Source organism: Cebus imitator, unplaced genomic scaffold (assembly GCF_001604975.1).
Source record: "Cebus imitator isolate Cc_AM_T3 unplaced genomic scaffold, Cebus_imitator-1.0 Scaffold195, whole genome shotgun sequence".
NCBI classification, from domain to species: Eukaryota; Metazoa; Chordata; class Mammalia; order Primates; family Cebidae; genus Cebus; species Cebus imitator.
This window is the reverse complement of record NW_016107510.1, coordinates 2699876-2713279: the sequence shown is the minus strand read 5'-3', so window position 1 is coordinate 2713279 and position 13404 is coordinate 2699876. Positions and strand designations below refer to the sequence as shown.

General features: G+C 35.5%; 1 long non-coding RNA gene across 2 annotated transcripts in view; it reads right to left on the bottom strand.

Moving 5' to 3' along the window:
* Positions 1-11603, bottom strand: part of LOC108316970 — a 63352-nt gene extending 51749 nt beyond the window's left edge. For both annotated transcript variants that reach the window (XR_005203203.1, XR_001830536.2), the window contains exon 1: positions 11526-11603. This is a non-coding gene — a long non-coding RNA (uncharacterized LOC108316970). The remainder of the gene's footprint in view (positions 1-11525) is intronic.
* Between the last annotated feature and the right edge of the window lie 1801 nt (positions 11604-13404).

Below are 13404 nucleotides of genomic sequence, written 5' to 3'. Positions count from 1 at the left end.
AAACGTGAATTTTGGATAAAGAATCATTCTTTAGTATAAGAACATTGCAAGTGTTGTCCCAACTATTGCATGGGACATGTTCATATTTAAAAGTGTTTATTGTTTACCTGCAATTCAAATTTAACTGACCATCTTGTATCTTTATTTGCTAAATCTGACTACCCTAATTTAGGTTCCTCAAAAGAACCTAAAGGTAAGGAAAAGGACTAGAGCTTTTCTTTCTAAGCTTTTCAGTACTCTGAGTTTTAAATCATCTAAATGTATGGCTTTGATTTAAAATTTAAAACTTAAATGTAATGCAATTTTAGCAGAGAAGGGGAAGGCGGCTGTATGTGGCAGGGAAAATAACATTGGAGCAGGAAGAATAAAGACAGTAGGTTGAACTTTATTTTGTCAAGCTGATTCAGATAACAGAGAGATCATCAGCTTCTAGAGGGTCTGTTTTTTCTGCCTTCCTCCTTTACTTCTTCTTTCTTCCTTATTCTTCTTAAGCTTCATTGACTTCATTTCTAGTCATTGATTATTTTCGCCTTTAATTAATGAGATTTTGAGTTCTTCCTGTTTACTCAGTTTTTTTTTTTTTTTTTTTTTTTTTTTTTTTTTTTTTTTTTTTTTTTTTTTTTGCACTTAAGCCAGATTCTAACGACACTTTCAAATGATTTTCGGAAAATAGAAATTTGGCATTGCTTATTTGATTGGACTAGGTGCCAGGTAAAAACACCAATACCCATTAAATTTGAATTTCAGATAAAGATAATTATTTAGTATAAATATGTTGCAAACATTGTCCCAACTATCGCAGGGGACATGTTTATATTTTTAAAGTATTTATTACTTACCTGAAATTCATATTTAACTGGGCATCCTGTATTTTTATTTGCTAAATCTTGCAACCCTGGTTTAAGTGTCCCTCTCCCTCTCGTTACCCCAAAATATATATAGAGAGTGGGGGAAATGATCAAGGACTGGAAACTAGAAGTGTTGGATTTGTTATTTAACTTCCCTGAGGCTCAATTTTCACATTTGCAAAATGAGGGTGTAGATACAGATGTTCTCTCCATTCATCTCCAACTCTAAAATGTATACATTAAACATAACTTGTTTGAGAATGTTCTTGACATAGCCACAGACACATCATGAGCCACAGTTGAGAGATGCTGATTTGATCTGTCTCTTTCAAGAGAGTGGTAGTGGGGAGGTTGGGCAATTTCCACACTGAGTCCTGTCTGTGCCCAGATTCTCTGAGGTAACGGAGAGATTCCTGAGAGGCTAAGAGTGCAAATCACATTTTATGCCTGTTTTGGAATTTGGCAGCCAAGAGAATCTGAACTAGACTTAGAAGTCATGAGTATTTCCCATAGTGTCTGCGTGCAGAGGAAAGACAAATTGAGGATTACATGGAAGTATCAGCTACAAGATATGCTGGGTATGTCATGTTTACTTCCAGAAACATGCACCCGGCTTCCATGGCCCAACAAAGATGACTCACCTCATGTGACTGGCTTTGGAGATTTTGTATTTTGATACACTGAGCAATTTCCATGCATGAGTCGAATAACACCACTTCAAATTTATAGCTGGGAGGCAGTGCAATGCAGTGGAAAGTTCAAAAGCTTTGAAGTCAGTTGGGCTGGAGTGCCAATCCTAATTCCACCCATACTACTATGTGACCTTCAACAAGTCACTTTATCATTATGTGTAACACACGGAATGGCTCAGGTTTAATGAGTGCTTACCATGTTTCAGGGCTACATGCTTTTTTGGCTCACTTCAAAAACCCTTACAAAGTCTCTAAAAGATAGGTAACATTATACATTGCAATTACAATGTAATTTTCTCATATAATTTTATATTTTCAATTATGAATAAGGAAATTTAAGAGAGGTATAAAATCTGGCCAAGGTCACATGGAATGGAGGAGTGAAGCCAGGACTTGAAATCACGTCTATATCTGTCCAAAATTCAAGTTCTTTCCATTGCACTTGTTTTCTCACACCTATAAATTTTCCTTTTCCTATGAGGCTTTTCTATCTCTACGTATTCATCTTTTCTGGTGTTGTAAGTACTCAAGGATGTTGCATAAATAAAGCAGACAACACAGTCCTGACACATACTGGTTCTCATTAAATTGTTATTTTTATACTCTCTTCATTTGACAATGATTAGCAATTACAGTTAACACTAACTGGAAGAAATACGATGTATGTTTCAGGATATTTGCTTTTTTCCCCCAAGTCAAATGGTCTGGCCACATGAAACCACTCCAACTTAGGGAACAAGAATCTCAAGCGTTGAGAAAACTTCTCAACATACCTAAAATAGTAAAATGTTGTTATTTTAGATAAGGTGTAGACAGACCATGGCCTCTGAGCTGAACCTGACCAGCCACCTGTTTTTGGAAATAAACATTTCTTGGAGAACAGCCATGCTTGCTTGTCCATGTGGGGCCTGTGGTTGCTTTCAGGCTTCAACAGTGGAGTTGAGTGGTTGCAACACAACCCAAGAAGCTTAAACTATTTACTGTATGGCCCTGTAAAGAAAAAATTTTCCAACTCTTGTTGTAGATCATATCAATTCAGCAACTGTAATAATTGGAAAGCTTAGAAAGAAACTGGGCTCCTGCATCAGTTGGAGAGGGAATATTAGTTATTTGATGCCCTGAGAATCCACATGTAGAGTTAGCATGACTGTGAACTGAGCCAGTACATCCCTATGTGACTAATTTCCAAATGTATGTAAATGCTATTTTGATAGATAAAATTAAAAATTACTTAAAGTCTTTATTAAGTTCATTGGCACTTTGGGTCATTCAACCAATAAATAATAATTTCTGCCATGTAAGGGTCTCTAGAATTATTATGATTTTTTTTTATGAAGAAGGCCTAATGATAAAAGGCATTAGCCATCCTAAGAAGTAAACCCAGCAAATTTTAAAACAGTGCTTGAACAGTGTCTCTTGTATTCCAACAATGACTAATTGTGCCAGTTAGAAATAATTCTTAGCCATTTGCTTTTAAAGAGAGGTAAAACAAGTTATGTAAGATCTACAGGGTGCCTCCTTTGCAATTAAATACATTTTTAGAGATGTTCCAAAGTTGAAATGTAGTTGCTGTTTTGCTACTTGTCTTGCTTTTTAATTATGTTGGATTCAGTCATTTTGATAATTCAGATTGATCTTCACCCCTTAAGCAGTAATGAACAGTTTATATCTCTTGTAGATTGTTATGTGTTTTATTGTTGCTCTTGTTGTTTATTTTATTTGCTTTTGTGTAAGTTCAGAGTTTTTTGCTGTAAGTGACAGGAAAACCAACTCAAAATGGATTAAGGTAAAAAGAGGAATTAATTGGCTCATGAAACTTAAAAGTCCACAGGTACAGCTGCCTTCAGGTGTGGCTTGATTCAGGGCTCAAACAGTGACAGTAGCATCTGGCTCTTGGCTTTGCTTCCTGTGGGTTGGTCCCATTTCAAACTCTGTGAATTTCCATCATGTCCCTTAGAGCTTTAAGGTGGCTGCAGATGCAGACTTCACACTCACACTCTGCCAATTACAATGATAGAGAAAGAAACCTTCCTTTCTCCAAAAACACCAGCTAACCTCTCCTCACGCTGACTCTAATCCCCAAACCAATCCAAGAGAGGAAACAGACTGGCTGGTTTAAGGCAATCCAGATGTATCCTTAGAGCAGGACTTGTGTCAATCCCATCCAAGCCATGTTGGCTGAAAGTGGTGGAGAGGGAATTACTCAAAGGAATCAGAGTACTGTTGCTGAATGCAAAGGGTATGGGGCAGGGAGGAGAGGGGTTACTTGTATAAGGAGGAGGTGAGCAATCTATATTCTTTACAACTCTGAAGCAGCTTTTGTGCTCCTGGAATTGGTTTAAGTTTTGACTTATACTGAGGAAGTAGAACTTTGTAGTCAAAGGTATGCATTTGGATATCAGACTCCTGAAGTTCAAATTCCATCTCTCCTTGCTTATTAGCTGTATGATCTTGGGCAATTTAACCTCTATGTGCTTAGTTTCCTTCTCTATAAAAGGAAGATAAAAATACCTCCTTTTCAGTGTTGTCATCAGGATAAATGAGTTAATATTCATAAAACATTTGAACAATTGTTTATAGTAAACACTGGATATGTGTTTTACTGTTGCTATCATATTTGGGTTGGCAGTTGAAAGATAAATCAAATATGGACAGTTGATTTGGTGTTTCTTGTCAGGCTATCTGCAACTAATTCATTTTCTATTGCAATATATGATACAACAGGGCTGCCTCCCCTTAGCATTGGTTCCTTTCATATGAATCAGGATAGATTAGGTTGTGCAATAACAAGCAATACCCAAATCCTCAATGTCTTTAAACAACCAAGGCTTATTTCGAAACAATACTACATGTCTGCCACAGGTCATCTAGGAGCTTTGCTCTACATTGTAGTTATTCTCACTTTGGAGCCCCAGATGACAGAGCAGTCACAATCCAGAGTGCTGTTGATCTCCATGGCAGAGGGAAAGATGCGTAGCAGAGAAATCGAGTCTTAATGCTTCTTCTCTTAAGTAACACACATCATTTCTGATTTACATTCCATTGAAAAATAGGAGGTCCCATGGCCATGTGTAGGTGGGACAGTGCAGGCCTATCATGTGCCAGAAAAAAAGCGAATATCTGTGAACAGCCCTAATGTCCACCACACAATGCATTAATATGAATATTTATAAGTGCCATGTCCTCAGGGGATGTATAAACTTTGTAGGCAATTTAAGTCTTGTGGCTCTTCTCATGGTATCTAGCCCTCTGAACAGTGGGTCTTTAATCAATATTGTTCAACATTAACCAATTGCATTCTAAATCAATGGACCATTCAGATTCTTTTCTTGTGTAGAAAAGGGAATAAGAGAATAGGAATTCAGGAAAAACAAAACTGTGCTCAAAAACATACTAGTTCCGTAATCTTTGTTTCTTTATCTTTAAAATTAGAATATACTAATAACTACATACAAAGGTTCTGTAAGAATTAAATGAAATAATATGTATGAAGTTCTTAGTTCAGTTTCTGGTGCATAGTAAATGCTCAACATATGATAGTTAGCCTAGACTTTGGGAAATATATCAGTTTTAGACTGTTTTCCTTCTTTGTTTCCTATTATTAACCATGGAAAAAAAGATCATGGATATTTGTACAGTCAATCATCCACCGCCCATGAAGTAGCCCTTGTGAATGAGGATGGAGAGATTTTAACCTTTGAGCTATCTGGCTGGCAGGTGAAGGTAGGCTAGAGGGACTATTTTTCAGGAGGCAAGAGGACTTACCACAGCTGAGGATGCAGGCTAGGTGCCAGAGTCAGCTTCATAGTTGTGTGACCCATGCAGTCACATGGGGCTCCACAATTGGTTCATAAACAAGAAACTCCACATTTTTATTTTGCATGAAACCTCACAAATTATGTAACCAGGACTGTAGGTGCAACAGAACCTCTAGTTTCTCCTACTCTTGCCCTGACCCACCCTTCACTTCCCTGATACGATGTAGTAGTGATGACAGCAGAGGTGAGAATCCACAGCCTCAAGGAACACCTGAAAGTAGAGAAGAAACTGTACTCACTTGCTCATAGTGAGAACTGGGTCCTTTCAGGTATCTTGGGGTCATGGCAAGTGAGAGGGCTGATTTCAGGCACACTGCATTGCTACTGAAGCTGTTCCAGCATGGCAGGAAGGGAGAAGGGTAGACCTATATGTTACATAGTACAAGGCCATCGGGCCGGAAACAATGAGTTTTGGCTGTAAGTTGCTCATCTAAGAGTGAAACTGAGGGATGCCTGTCTTCCTTTCACCTAGGGAAACTATTACAGGGCTCCATAAAAGCAGCAAGAATCAGGGCCAATAGGCTTTCAGTTTAGAGACCTCAGAAGGTGCCACTTGAGGGTGGGAGGTGAGAACCAAAGAGCCCAGGAAACCTACAGAATGATTGAGGTCGGCACACTTGCAACTCTAGGGTCTTGCTCCCTCATGTGGGACATTAGGCAAACTACTGGAACATTATTGGGGTTCTAGAACTTGTCACAGACTGGGGACCTCAGAGACAAAAGACATTCTTGAGGTTTTTATCCCTATGAAATGGGTGAAACATTTTAAAGTGTGCAGAAAAGAACACAAAACAGAACCATGTACCCATGTGCCTCAGATCTTTTTAACATTTTAATTGATGGATAGCATGTCACCAAATTACTGAATCTACTATAATTTATCTATATTTATATACCATATATGTATACATAACATGTAATTATATAGTAGTGTATCAGAGATAATGGTATCCTTCTTTTGTTTCTTACTTTAAAGATAATATTTCTAAAGTTTCAGCACTAAGTATGGTTTGCTAGAAGTTTTTCACATATACTCTTTATTGTGTTGAGGAAATTTCCTGAAATTCCTAGTTTGTTAGTAGTTATTGTTTTATTAAATGCTTTTTTTTTTCATCTAATGAGATGATTGTATCAATTTTCTCTTTTGATCTGTTAACATAATTAATTTCTTTGCATGGTTTTTAAGCAGATACTACTTGTTGACTATGAAACATTCTTCCCCATTTCTCTTATTAACAGAATCTTGATTTTGTTCAAGGCAGTAATGGTGGAAGCTAATTATGATTATATTTTTGCTGCTTTTACAAACTCTCTTTCAGCTACAGGTGGCATTCTGGCCAGCCTGGCTGATGATCTGTTGGGTGGAATTCTGCTGCGAAGACTCCTGGAGAAATAAAAGAGAAAAACATGGCAGATGGAACCTTTTACCCATCCTCCTTTTCCCTTTTCTAACCTTGATCTAACATCAGAGCTGCCAGCAGCCCCTGTATAACCATGGGTAAAAGACTAAAGAATCATCACGCCTGATATTGGTGAGCCACTGAACCAATATCAGCAACTGACTACCTGCAGATTTCTTATATGAGTAAAATAAATGCCTACTTGTTCAAGCCATTTTAAACAAGTTTCCTATTATTTGAACTTGAAGATCCTTCTAACTTTTTAACATTGCCATGAGAGTCATGTTTTTATATTGTTGAAATCGATACCACTTGGTCACCATGTATTTTAAATACAATGCTGTTTTTATTCTGCTAATATATTATTCAAGTTTTTTGCACGTGTATTCATTGGTGAGTGAGGTCCATAATCGTCTCATTAAATGCTTTTTTGTCGAGTTTTGCTAGACTCATAACAGTGGATGAGCAGCTTTTCCACTCAGTCTAATTTCTGGAATAATTCATATAAAGCATATGTGTCAATGTTAAAGGCACCTGTCTGGGTCTGATACTTCCTTTTGGTAAACAAAATTCTCAGTATTTATTTGGGTTCTTCAATTATTAGATGTACATTACAATAATCTGTTCCTTCTTAATTTAATTTTGGTAAGTCATGGATTTTTTTAAGTAAATTATCTGCTTTATGTAAGATTGCAATAGTACTGGAATACAGTTGCTCGTATTTTCTTACGGTCTTACAATCTTCAATGCATCTAAAGTTATCCTCTTTTTTTCATTCCTAATATTGTTTGTCTATGTACTGTTTCTTTTCCCCATGATCAATCTTGTCAGTTTATGTATTGCATTAGTCTTTACAAAGACCCAGCTTTTAACTTTCATTTCTTCTCTTCTTTTTTTTTTTTGTTTTCTATGTTATTCTTTTCTACACTTACTGCTTCTTTCCATTTACTTCAAGTATGCAATACTGTTTTTATCTACCTCCTTGAACTGATTGCCTTACTCATTTTCAATCTTTCCTGTTTTAAAATTTATGCATTTAAGACTACAAGCTTTCCTTTAAGTCTTTTCCTAGCTGCATTCTGACAGTTTAGATATGTAGTGATTTCACTGTCATTCAGTTCCGGGCATTTCACAGATCCTTTAAGATTTCTACATTAACCCATGAATTATTTACAAGAAGAACTTTGTGTTTCCAACTATTTGGGATTCTTCCTTCTTTTTATAGTTGATTGCTGATGTTTTTGCATCATGCAATGTGGAGTACAGGGTAATGATTCTTCAGTATCTGTTGAGATTCCTTTGCCAAGGATACTGGTCAACTTTTCTATATGCAAGTGGTCTCAAGAAGAAAACATATTCTCTGTTGAATACAGGATTATATATGTCAATTAGATCAAAATTATTGATTATGTTGTTCACATTTTCTATATGCCTAATTGATTTTTTTTCACTCCACTTACCAATTTCTAGAGGGTATAATTCAAACGTCTTTATTGTGATAGTGTATTTGTCTAGTTCTTTCTTTATGTATTTTGAAACTGTATTTTTAGAGCACTCAGAAACAGGATGATTCTATCTCTGTTGTTAACAAGAATTTAATGATCATAAAATGATCATCTTCATTTTCTTCCTGAAAGTCTATTTTATCCAATGATAACATCATAGTACCAGACTGCTTTATTTTAAGTGTGTTTTTAAAAGTGTATGTTGTAAAAATCCATACGTTTTACTAAAAGACAGTGTATACATAACATAAGTTTCCTCCCTACTCCTGTCCCCATTCCTGGGTCTCCCTTCTCAGAAGTAAACTGTCATGTTTGTATGTATCCTTTTGCAAATATTCTATGAGTTTTAATTTCAATGAAAATATAATTATGTTGGAGTTTTTGTGAATTTACCTGTTCACTTTTCAGAAGTGCTAATTCTTTGGTTGTTGCATTTACTGGCTCTATGATACTTTTGTATTGAAATTTAATACAAAAGTCTTAAATTTAAATTAAAAATTTAATTTTTTAATTTTTCCAAATTAAAAAAATTTTATTGTGAGCTCATCTTTTTATGGGAATCTTGTTGCTTGGATTTGTAAGTAGAAATCTGTGAGTACTGTGTTGTAAAAATGTCTCTAAAGAACTCATTATAAATGACAAGATATATGTGACTGCTATGGTCTCAGGAAAGCTCTCTTAGAAATATTTTCCTTCAATTGGCCTATGCATCACACAGGCATTTTCTACTAGAATGTTGTTGTTCTCAACTTCTAACCCTCTACCTGCATGTTGGTCTTGCCAAAAAGCAAGGTCTTAAATCCTACTTAAATGATAATTAAACTGGGCATGGAGTTCTAGGTTCATAGCTATTTTCCTTCAGCACTTTGAATATCTTATTTCACTGTCCTCTATGGAATTTATCCTTCAGAAATTTTTTTGCAAAACAAAATTATCCTAACTTCCCTATTTGTGTTTTTGTTTGTTTATTTGTTTTTGACAGGGTCTTCCTCTGTCACCCAGGCTGCAGTGCAGTGGCACAATCTTGGCTCACTGCAACCTTGACCTCCTGGGCTCAAGCAATCTTCCCACCTCAGCCTTCCAAGTAGCTGGGACTACAGGTGCACACCACCACGACCAGCTAATTTTTTGTATTTTTGATAGAGTCGAAGTTTTGCCATGTTGGCCAGGCTGATCTTGAATTTCTGAGCTCAGGTGATTCACCCTTCTTGGTCTCCCAAGCTGCTGGGATTACAGGCTCCTATGTTATCTTTTCTGAATCTCAGAGTCTTTCAATATCCTCCAAATGCTAAGATCTTTCAGTCGATGATTGATAAAACTATACTTTTAACAGATGTACAAAATTAGTTGGGAAGCAATAATATTATCATTTTTAAAGCCAGTTTAGAGACTCCACTTTCAGCACCTAGGGACTATATCTCATATTTTTTAAAAAGTAGCAATTGTGCCAACATCTTGGTCTTTTTAGAATTTTTTCAAGTTGCAGTCAGGAAACGCTCTTAGCAACAAGATAGGTGGTCAAATTTTGTTCAAAGATGACTGCAAAGTAATGAAACATTATTTTGTGAGCTCCATAAATAGCCTCCAAGGACATGACTTAAAGGCAACTTCAAAAATTATTCTAAACAATGGCATAGCTATCAGAAAAAGTTTATAAACTCTCACTTGGTGAGCTAGTTGTTTGTTAGACAAGCATTGTTCCATAGTTACAGGGTTTGGTAACATTAGTTTTGGAGTCAGAACAGTCAGACAGTTTAAACTCCAACTTCATCATATTTATGTCCTTGAGCAGATCATGAAATTTATTGGTATTAGTTTCTCATTTAGTAAAACGAGAATAATTATACTTAGATTTGTGCCTGAAAAATGCCTTAAAGAATTAATTATGATAAATAAAAGTGGAATCCCAATAAATTTTTTAAAAATAAATTTTATGTATTCTGAATGTTAATAATTACTTATCCCAAAAGATACACCAAAACCCATAATAATGGACATAATTTCTTCAATAATTAATATTGATTAGCATTATACAACTAACAAGTTATTACCTTCATTAATTGTTTTCAAATTTGACCAGTTTTTTTTTTTTTAGTTAAGTTCTTTCATAGCCATTGTACATCATATTCATAAGATTACATTCATACAAGCACACACGTAGCAATGTTTAATTCATTCACATTTAATGCAAAAAAATAAACAAAGGCATAACTGTACAAAGGAAAATCATGAACCAAATGATGTTTACAGATTTATGGAATTTCCTGGGATAGTAAACCAGAGCTCTCTGGAAGGGGAACTTCACATGATCCAACTTTGGAAGAGTGTAGATGTGACGGTAGCTCCCCTTTCATCCCTCAGCACTTTGTGGGCTACACAGCATCCAGGTCAGTCTTTGTTAATGCAAATAACATACATACTTCACATACTAGAGCAAGGATATTAAACGAAATGGATCCAGAAGTTGAGATATTATTATACAATCCAAATGGGTTTATCTCTGGGTACACCCGTAATGAGATAAATACTATATTTAACCACTATATTTAGCACATGCCTAACACACAGAAGGTGTTCAATAAATAACAATTGGTGTTATCATATTGCCTGGTTTTGCTAACACATCTTTCCTATTATTTTGAAGTTTTTATACTTGATTCTATAAAAGATAAACCACCTAGTTTTTTGTACCTTGTCACTTACAATCAAATTCATGTTTAAATGGTTCTTATTCTGTTTTCCCAATGAATTTTTAATTTTATTTCTATCTTCTTCCACATGTTCCCATCTCCATCACCCCATGAAAAAAAAATCTGTTTGGAAAGATCTGTAATTGGCTTGTGGCTTCAGCAGGAGTCAATATGTCATTAAGCGCTTACATTTCCAAAAGAGGATAAATCAGTAAGAAGTTAAAAGACAATAGTTTGTGAAATGAAAGTTTACTGGTTAAGAAATTTTCTTTGATGGCTTGAGTTTTTCTCTAGAGAAAAAGTAGTCAAAACTCATTATATTTACCACAGATTTATAGTTGTTGCCATATTCAAATTTTTTCTCCAAGTTGTCTTTAACATGATTTTCTCTTCTTTGAGTGACCTTTGTCCCAAAACTCAGAGCCAGCATATAATGAGCATGAGACCCTGTTGTCAGTGGAAACTATGACAAAGCAGCATCAGAGATTTTAATGAGAAGAGAAAATACCAGGAGAAAAAAATAAGGGTAGAGTCCAATGTTCATTTAGATCAAACTAAGTAAAAATATTTACCTCAGGAGCAATGCAGGATCAAATCTTCATCTCCATGGTACAAGAGCTACCTTTTAAACATGCCTGAGTCAAATCACATGGAAATGAGAACAATAGCTCTTTTTACTCTTCTGCCTCTCCAATCTACCAAACAGAATAATGAATAAGCCACCAAGTGCCACCAACAGTGCATGCTCCATGATTTTCACATACAGGCACCATTCTTCTTAAAGGGAGCAAATGCAGGCTGTTTCACTGGTAAATCACATATTGATAATTTTGGCTTTGCATGCTGGGTTTTAACATGTGGGTGCTGCCACCAGACACATGCTATCTGCCATAGAGCAGCCACAGGTGTCACCAGGCGGACTAAAAGCATATGAGCGTCACTAAGAAAACATGCATATGTCTTTGCTTTTTTAGGGAACTCGGTAAAACTTCACTCTCAATCTTCCCCTTTGCTCAGTGGTGAGCACAGAAGCACTAGAATCTTTCTAAAACAATCTTCAGAATATAATTTTCCCCAGGGACAAGAGGCCCCGGATATTAACCAGAGATTTAAATTAAATATAATTGATGATAGCAGTGAATAGGAAAAAAATCCGGATTTGCCTAAAAAGAACAAATAATATTTCTGTTCTCAAAAACCCCAACTTTTTAAAAAGAACCATTCCTTACTATATCTTATTCATAACCTGATCATATGTATGGGAAACTTTTTTTAAAGTTGATCTTTAGTTTAAAATAAGGGAACAATACATATTCTGTTATGGTGTTGGTTAGGATGATTTATGTTAAAATTATGTTTAAAAATGATGTTTTTAGAGCTGCTAGTAATTTCTAAAAGGTCACAGATATATATATATATATATATATATACACACACAAAGATAAAATTTACCTATTTTAGGCAATTAGTTCATCAAAAAGGAAACCATATACATTCAGTTATTTTTAAGACACAATCACTGTCTCAATTGAATTACCTGATGATTAACAGAAAAATATTTTAGAGGGCAGATAAGGCAGTCCTGATACTGATTGCACCAAACTGATTGTCAGAGAGGTAGGAGATAAAAGTGAATACGGAGTTTCAACATTGTGACCCTAACGTTTGAGAGTCAGATAAGAATGTCCACTATACAGGAAATGAAATACAACAAAGCATGATTAGATCACAGTGTTCAACGAGAGATCTCATTTTTGTTTTTTTTTTTAATAATGCAAGAATAAAAGCATTGTTTGCTCTCTCAGATGATATGTACTTTACTATGTGTGAAAATAAAGAACTAAAGCTGAGTCTACTTTTATGTCTTATCTAATTTCTTCCATGAAAACAAATCAAGAGAGACTGAAATAGCTGTAACTTTACTGCTGTAATTTTGTAAACACTTATAATTTGCAAAATCTTTTTATGTTCATCACCTGGTTTGATTCTCAACACAACCCTGATAGGTAAATTGGCCAAGATTATCATTTCCACTTTATAAAATGAGGAAAACTACTCGAAGAGGTCAGGTGATTTGTCCAAGATCAACTTATGAGTGTTTGAGCCAAGACTCTGTCTTTGTCTTGTAAATGTGCAGCATGGACATTTCCTCCCCTAACTTACATTCCCTTTCTCCCCTTCACTTGACTCCGTTTTTGACTTAATCACTGTGCTGATCACCAAGTCCTATGTTAGCAAACAACTTTTTTATTGCAGCAGATTCAGGAAGCTTTTAGCCAATATAACTGATGTCAGCCTGGTTTAAGATTTACATTAAAGGAATAGTACAAACTTCTCTTTCCCGTACCTATTTTTGTCACAGACAGCACATATCCAATGTATATGATAATTCGTTATATGTACGTATGGTCCGGCAAGAAGAGCATCAAATGTTGTGCCATTTGTGCATAT